The sequence below is a fragment of the Solanum tuberosum genome, unplaced genomic scaffold (genome assembly GCF_000226075.1).
Source record: "Solanum tuberosum cultivar DM 1-3 516 R44 unplaced genomic scaffold, SolTub_3.0 scf00429, whole genome shotgun sequence".
Lineage (NCBI taxonomy): Eukaryota > Viridiplantae > Streptophyta > Magnoliopsida > Solanales > Solanaceae > Solanum > Solanum tuberosum.
The window spans coordinates 31,842-40,257 of NW_006239358.1; the positions used below are offsets into that span (position 1 = coordinate 31,842).

At 34.7% G+C, this 8,416-nt stretch overlaps 1 long non-coding RNA gene across 11 annotated transcripts; it reads left to right on the top strand.

The window, feature by feature from the left end:
* Positions 1-1,316: 1,316 nt before the first annotated feature.
* LOC102598128 (uncharacterized) lies at positions 1,317-6,334 on the top strand. Of its 11 annotated transcripts, none has more exons than XR_001471785.1 (10): positions 1,317-1,684; positions 1,769-2,683; positions 3,263-3,340; positions 3,548-3,705; positions 3,801-3,876; positions 3,999-4,127; positions 4,231-5,140; positions 5,221-5,443; positions 5,552-5,641; positions 5,719-6,334. It is a non-coding gene; the product is annotated as an uncharacterized lncRNA (long non-coding RNA). The 11 variants fall into 11 exon arrangements; XR_001471782.1 differs by having other exon boundaries at positions 3,267-3,340; XR_001471787.1 differs by having other exon boundaries at positions 1,769-3,705; positions 5,719-6,046; positions 6,227-6,334.
* The last annotated feature ends 2,082 nt before the right edge of the window (positions 6,335-8,416 follow it).

Genomic DNA, 8,416 nt, shown 5'->3' on the forward strand with positions numbered 1-8,416 from the left:
GGAATAATAATGTACGTATCATGAGTAATATATCCATCTCGAAAAAATAAATCAAAAAAACTTTGGTCATAATACATTCATATAAAATTAACACTACATGTATCTGATACGTAATAATTGTCACAAGGTAATGTATCGATCTAAAACAAAACACCTTATGAGCAACCGTTACTATTTTAATGTATCAGGTAGGATTACAATACTTAGCCATCTACTAAATATTTTAGAAATAGTAATGTATTATGAGTAATATATCTATCTCGACTTCACAAATTAAAAAATTGACTACACAACGCAATACATGTAATTTCATATCTTTCACTATGAGATCTCTTTACCCTGAAGTTAAAAGTTATAAATAATAATGTATCATGCACAATTTTATGTCATGATACATAAATACATAAAAACTGATACATGTAAATCTATCCAGTTGCTCTATCAATGTTGTGTTCTTCTATTTTTCCCGTTTCTTTTACTTTGCAGAAGCACTGAGAGTTCGAATTTGATATTCAGTATACAAGTATATAGTTAATGTCGATAGAGGAGGAAAACACCATAGAGGCGACATCAACACGAAAGGAGAGCCTGAGAGCCGTAGAGAAGCTCAAGAACTTCTTTAAATCAGTATATACGATGATAATAACAAGACTAGCAAAGATATTCATGATGTATCTTCTCAAAATTTTTGATAATTTTGAATCAAAATTGAAAAAATCTTCAACGAACTAGGAGGAGAATTTTGAATCTCAAAATTTTCAACAATTTTGAATCAAAATTTTCAACAATTTTGAATCAAAATTGAAAGGTTCTCCGATGAACTGGAGATCAATTTTGAATCTCAAAATTTTTGACAATCTTGAATCAAAATTGAAAGGATCTTCGATGAACTTAAAGATTCACAGAAGAAATCTTTTGACCAACAACAATTCCATCACTTTTGTATCCTTCATAACTCACCTCTCTTATCCAAAATTTCGACAAAAGTTTTTAAATCAAATTTGAAATGTTTCTTCGTTGAAACGGGGAAACAATTTGAAATTTTGATATTCTTCTTTCTGTTAGGATTTGCCTTTGTATGATTGAAAGTAAGAAGAAACATAAGCGTAATTTGTAAGATTTAATTTGATTTCCACATTTTATTTCCTATTTTAGCGCAACAAATTGATATTTCTTATATCAAAAGTTAATGTATCCGGATGGTGACTTATGTATCAGAAATGTATATTTTTTAAGGAATTATTGTAATTAGAAAAAAAAATAGAGATATGATGTAGTTTATTCCTTACTCTATGAGATTTATATAGATAAAAATATGGGACCCAAGCGATCTTTAGTGATCCACTGATTAAGACGCCATGGTTGCTGGCCAATTCGATAGCACTTCGCCGGAGTTCCGCCGAAGTTTACTCTCTAAACCGGTGCCCTGACGTACTTTTTTTCCTTCCGATCAGTCGATGGTAATCTCCATGCAATTCGTCTCCGGAAACAGGTAGTGATCACTAGTGTTTAACCAGTGAAGAATGGGCGTAGAAATGGAACTCGTCGATCTCCGACGATTTGATGCCTGAATCTCCTCGTTGTGTATCTAGAGCTCCAAGGCTATTCATTAAAGAGATGATCATGAGAAACTTCAAGTCTTATGCCGGCGGGCGGCGAACAGCGTGTTGGCCCATTTCATAAGGTTAGGTTTTTTTTTTTCACTGTGATTTTCGTAATTGAGTCTATAGGAAGTGGCTACAGGAAATTTATGTCGTTTTACTTTCAGAGCTTTTCTGCCGTTGTGGTCCTAAATCCTAATGGTAGTGGAAAGAGTAACATAATTGATGCAATGTTGTTCGTGTTTGGGAAGCGAGCCAAACAGGTAAGATACGAGTAGTCTAGAAGCAATTTCATAGATTTGACACATATTATTGTTGAATTGTGCTAACTGTTTCATCTAACCTTTTTTTGTTAGTGAAAACGAGCATTAGCTGCACTACTAAAATCCGGTCTATTCTAAATGCTGAAATTCTTAGTCCTAAATACTAACCATTATAATTGCTCGGCTGGTTGAATTTCAATATGGATGGTTATGGAATTTACTTGTGTACAACAGCTTATCTCTGGCGTGAAAGTTTAGCATTTTCATCTTTGATTATAAACTGCGCAGACGTCTTAATAAAGTTTCAGAGTTCATCCACAATTTAACTAATCACCAGAATTTGGAGAGTGCTGGCGTATCTGTTCATTGTAACTGCTTGATTTCCTCTTTTCGAGATGGTCATTTAGATTTGCAGTTTTACTTTTGAATTAAGTGTTTCTTCTTTTATTCAAGGACGGTGAGACATACGAAACGGTTCCTGGAAGTGATTTTGTGATCACATGTGTGGCATTCCGAGATAATTCCTCTAAGTACTTTGTCAATGACCAGTCAAGTAACTTTATAGAGGTCACCAAGTAACTGAAGGGGAGAGGGGTTGACTTAGATAATAACCAGTTTATATCACTTGCTTGATGTTAACTTCGCGAATATGGTTTCATTATGGGATTGGAGTGGTTGGATTTTTCATGGTGAGGTTGAGCAAATATCGTTGATGAAACCAAAAGCGCAAGTAGCCCATGATGAAGGCTTTCTGGAGTATCTAGAAGATATTATTGGAACCAACAAATATGTTGAGAAGATTGCAGAATCATTTAAGCAGTAAGTTCTCAACCTTTATGGTAAACTCTTTTATTGTTGCCAGAGTGTTGATACTTTTTGAACTGTCATGTATTCCGTCACAATTTGTTGTGATAGCTGAATATAAGACCCTTGCAACCTTGTCCTGAATCTGTAATCATTGTTCATCAATCTAGATTAAAACTTTTGGCATGAAAATGCAATGTGATATAATATCGAATCCTCTGGGGTTGTTTGGTAACTGGCTAGAACTATGCAAGTATTAGTAATGCATTTATTAGTTATGCAAAGTTTGGTCATGCATAAATTATTTCTTGGATGTTCGTTTCTTATATTAAAAGTTAATAGACATTATATACTTTGTAAATTTTTTTTTTTTTTTTTTACAATTATTCCCGTCCTTTAGTTTTGTATCTTTTTTTTTTCTTTCTGCATTTTTGTTTAGGCAATAATTTAGACAGGAAGCAAATGTTTGAATTTAGGAACAGTACTATGTAGTCTATAATGAATCACTGTTCATTGACAAGAGTAAGTGCCTAAGCAAGTGCATTCAATACTTCTAAAACATGCATTTACTATTTCTTAATGCTCTTTTGTAAGCTAGAATCCCTCAATGAAAGAAGGTCTGGTGTTGTTTAAATGGTCAAGTTAGCAGAGAAAGAAAGAGATAACTTGGAGGTATATTTTGACCTATGTTGTTCGGACTGTCCAAAAATGTTGCCACACTCATGTTGGATCCTCCAAAAATGCACTACTTTTGGAGGGTCCAACAAGCACCCAACAACATTTTTAAAGAGTCCAAACAACTTAGATTTTGACCATTACGAGATTTTATTTCCTTGAAATTACAGAAAATTAATCATACTATCTTGGTTCCTTTGTCAGGGTGTTAAGAATGAAGTTGAAGCCTACATGCTTAAAGAATTATCACTATTAAAATGTCGAGAGATGGCTACAAAATTGGCTTTTGAAGTTAATTCAACTCAAATTTCAGAGATGCAAACAAACATTTCTGGACAGGAAGAGAACCTTAAATTACAGAGGTGGGGTCTTTTTCTAAACAAAGGTTGTGCAAATATAAGCGTTCCTTATGTAATATGTTGAAATCTAATGGAGCTAATTACTGGCTTATTTTTAGGGAGAAAATTCGAGAAAGTAACAAAACATTGAAGGAGCTTGAGTCAAAGCACTCAAAGCATTTGCAGAAACAAGAGGTATGGATAAGAATTGAATATATCTGTTGCATTTTTATTTCCTTCCTACTTATTGACTTCGAGCAAAGAATCTTGATCACCTTGCTTTGAATACAATTCCCTTCTTACGTTTGAAAATTTAGGAGTTTGATAACAGTTTGAGGCGCTGCAAGGATGAGTTCAAGGAATTTGAAAGGCAAGATGTAAAATACCGAGAAGATTTAAGTCACTTGAAGCACAAAATAAAGAAGCTTAATGATAAACTCGATTAGGTATGAAAAACTGAAAGTTGCTTCCTAGATTAAAATTCATAAATATATGGGAATAACTGGCTTTGATTGATGTTCCTATCTGGTCTGTTTTCTCGGATGTTAGGGTTCTACAAAAATTACTGACCTAACAAAGGACTGTGAGAAGGCGGAAACTCTGATTCCAAAACTGGAGGAAAATTACAGTGATCATTGTCTGAGTATGAAATAAATGAGAAAGAACAATCTTTTATGTTGTAAATTGGTTGAATACCTTGTCAGTCAAAAGTTTACTTTCAGTTGATGCAACTTCAAATTTTCCCTTGTGCTCAATTAATAGTTTTTCCCAAGGCTCTAGCTCAGCACGAACATCAGCAAGCTCACTTCGGAAAACCTCAGTCTCAACTATTTTCCAACATCATACAAGAATGAGACAATGATATATACTCAAGGTTATAGATGATGGACAAACATGAGCAATTTGATGCAACGACTAAGTGCATTGTGCACCAAGTTTTTTGATCCAACATCTAACAACAACATACCCATTATAATACCAGAGTGGGGTTGAAGAGGGTAGGATGTACACAGACCTTGCCTCTAGCTTTGTGGGGTAGAGAGGTTGTTTTCGATAGACCCTTGGCTCAAAACATATTTCACTTTTGCATCTAAAGATAACTGAAATTTGTTTCCTTGGGACAGATTGACAGTTTAAAGTCCCAACACAATGATTTTAAAAAGAAACTGAATGATGTTTGTAGATTGAAGTAACTCAAGAAAATAATGTCTTCTTAAGAAAAGGAAATGAACAGGCTTACACAAAGTTCACAACAATTAAAAGAGAAGGTAAATTATTGCTTTATTTGCACATTTTGCAAGACACTTCTGTAATTACCTAAAGCATGGCAAGTGGTAAAAGCTGCTTTAAGCAAGTATTTAATTACTTCAGGCGACAGAACTTCAGAAAAAAAAATATAGAGAATGCTGGTAGTGAGCGTTTGAAAAATCAAAAGACAAAGGTCACCAAAATTCAATCTGTAAGTGGATATGACCTTGTGCATATTGAATTGTGTATTTAATTACACCATTCATGCTGCTTTTATTTTGCCTTCACCAGGACATTGATAAAAAAGGCACAGAGATCTACCGTAGTAAAGTTCAGATAGAAACAAGACAGAAAATGATTAAGAAACTCACAAAAGGTAAGAAACTCACAAAAGGGATTGAGGAATCAAAGAAAGGAAAGTCTGGCTGTGGAGGAAGAAAAATTGCCTTGTACCTTCAAAAAGATCGAACTGAAATCATTTGTTGTCAAAGAGGACTATAATAACATATATGAGGTTAGATAATATCTCCATTTACTTTCGGCATTTTATGATTATGAATGTTGCATTAAAGTTGTCTATAACTCTTTTTGTTTTCTTTGATGTCTTTTCATAATTCTCTAGCTCTTTCATCAGCACTCTGCTTCTCTGAATGATGCTAAAAATGAGTATGTAACTTTGAAGAAGACTGTGGATCAATTGTGTTCTTCAGAGGTTTTGTGCCAGTCTCTATGAAGCTTTCTTGCTTCTATGTGGAATTTGTTTCTAATTCAGTTCAATTTGAGCTGCAGGTGGATGCTAATTACAACTTACAAGATATGAAGAAGACCTATAAAGACTTGGAGCTCAAAGGCAAAGGATATAAGAAAAAGCTTGATGATTTGCTTATTGCTCTTTCAAAGCATATTGAGCAGTAAGCTGGATTTCTTTCAAATGCTGACTTCTTACCATTATCTGGGACGCCATAGCTTTTATGTATCTATCTATCTTATATACATACACTCATATCCGCCGTTGATATTATTGTCAATACACATATTTGTTCCTCTTGATATAAGATTCAAAAGGACTCGGTGGATTCAGAAAAGCTTCAAACAACTTTGAGGGATGGCACTCTTGGTGAGACTTATGACCTTAATAGAGCTTTGGAGATGGTTGCAAACCTAGAAGCTCGACTAAAAGAGATGAATCCAAATCTTGACCCGATCTCTGAATATGCACCAGTCAACATTTATATGCAGTAAAAACTTATAGGATTACAGTTTCTCTTGATATACTAATAGTGTCCACTGTCACCAGGTATCGGAACAAAGTATCTGTGTAAAATGAGAGAGTCCAAGAACTTGATTTTGTTACCCAAGAGCATGATGATATAAAATAACATTATGATGAGTGGAGAAAGAGAAGGCAAGTCATGTTTATCATTAGAATGTCCATTTCAATCTTCACATGTATTAGTGATACTTCATTAGCTTATAACATTTGTAACTAAAATTCAGGTTGGATGAGTTTATGGCGGGCTTTAATACCATATCGTTGAAGTTCAAAGAAATGTATCAGGTCCTAACTCAACTTTAACTTGTCTTCTTTTAAGAAAGCTTTCACTTCTGATACTCGAGTAGAATTTCATCTACACACTGAGAAGTGTTATTACTGCTAGATATGAGTTACACATATTATAGAGCAGCCATGATATTTTGTTGATAACTTTGTAATGGATGCACATATGTTGATCTTATCATAGTTGATATAAATCCTTGCTATCATGGCTTTGGTTCAACGACAAAAGGTAATAAAACTGGGGATGTGTGGTAGACACATATCACTGTTGAATAAATGATTCAAATGAAAGAAGAGGAAAGTAACTGTAACTTTCTTTAAGTATTTTACTGCACTTTGACTTAGTCTAGGATAGTTGTTATTTGGTCCTTAAGTTTATTGTTTTTAGTTGAATGCACTATTGAGTTAGTGCACCCTTTTAATTCTGTATTTAAGTTGAGTTGTAAGCCTATTTAAAAGGCATCATTGCTGATGAATAGAATCAGAAAAGCAGCCTAAACTTCCAACAACCTACACTTCCATCAATCTTTCTGCCTATCATACATTGCTATATTTCCTCTTCAACTTTACTGCTAGTTAATTCCTTCCTTTCAAATATTTTGTTCTTGAGTGAGCTTAAGATCTCTATTCTCCAACATTTGTGGTATCAGAGCAAGGCTTAGCTTCAAACGACCTAGTAACAAAAAAACACCATGGCTTCCAATGGAAGTTCTCTGAACATAGCTCAGCCAGCCATCCCATTTTATGGGACAAAGCTATCAGTTCTGGAGCATCAAGATGAAGATTTTATTTAAGCCTCAAGATCTTTGGGACTTGATAGAGACTGGATTTGCAGGTCCGAATGAAGAGCAATGGCTGAAGGAAAATAGAAAGAAAGACGCAAAGGCATTGTTCTTCCTTCAATAGGCAATCCATGAGACGGTCTTTTCCCGAATTGCAGCAGCAGCCACCACTTAAAGGCAAGCCTGTAGAATTTTGCAAACAAAATTTCAAGGCTCATCAAAGGTAATAGTTGTAAAACTTCAAATTCTTCGGCATGAGTTTAAAACTTTAATCATGAAGGGTGATGAACATGTGCATGAAATTTTGGTCTAGAGCAATGGCTATTATTAGTCAAATGAGGTCACATGGAGACCAAATAACTGATCACAGATGATTTCAGTCGCATGAGTTGGGTGTATTTCCTAAAATATAAATTAGAAGCCTTTGAAAATTTTAGAAAATACAAGATACTAGTGAAAAATCAAAGTGGGTAACGCATAAAAGCTCTCCGAAGATGTCAAAAACAAATAAGGAAAATAACTAAATTAATGGTTATCAATGGCCATATCTTGAGCTTTGGATTCATCGCCATCTCCGCCATCTCCGCCATCTCTAGCTTCAGATACATCGCCATCTCCGACTTCGGATACATCGTAGTCTCTAGCTTACAATTCAACGCCATTTCTAGTTTCGGATACATCACCGTTTCCAGCTTCGGGTACATCGTCATTTTCAGCTTTGGATACATCGCCATTTCCAACAGCTTCAGATACATCTCCATCTCCAGCTTCAGCTTCGGATACATCAGAATGTCTATGCACTCTTACTTCCATCAACATATCATCAGAATGTCTATTGATTCTTGTTATCGGTATTGTTAGCTGGTGTATATTTTCTGGTGTAATGATAACGCGAGAAATAAAAATCACTTTATCTTCCCCCATATCACTGCTACTATCATCATCTCTTTCATCTTCACCACTTTCTTCAACTTTCTTCTCACATTGTTCGTTCACTGGCATCTTATACCTACAAATCAGACACGATCCATTGATCCTCAACCACCTGTCAATACAAATCGAATGAAAACGATGTTTACAAGGCATCTCATTAGCTTCCTCGCCAATTTGAAAATTTGATAAACAAATAGAGCAATCAATCCCTTCA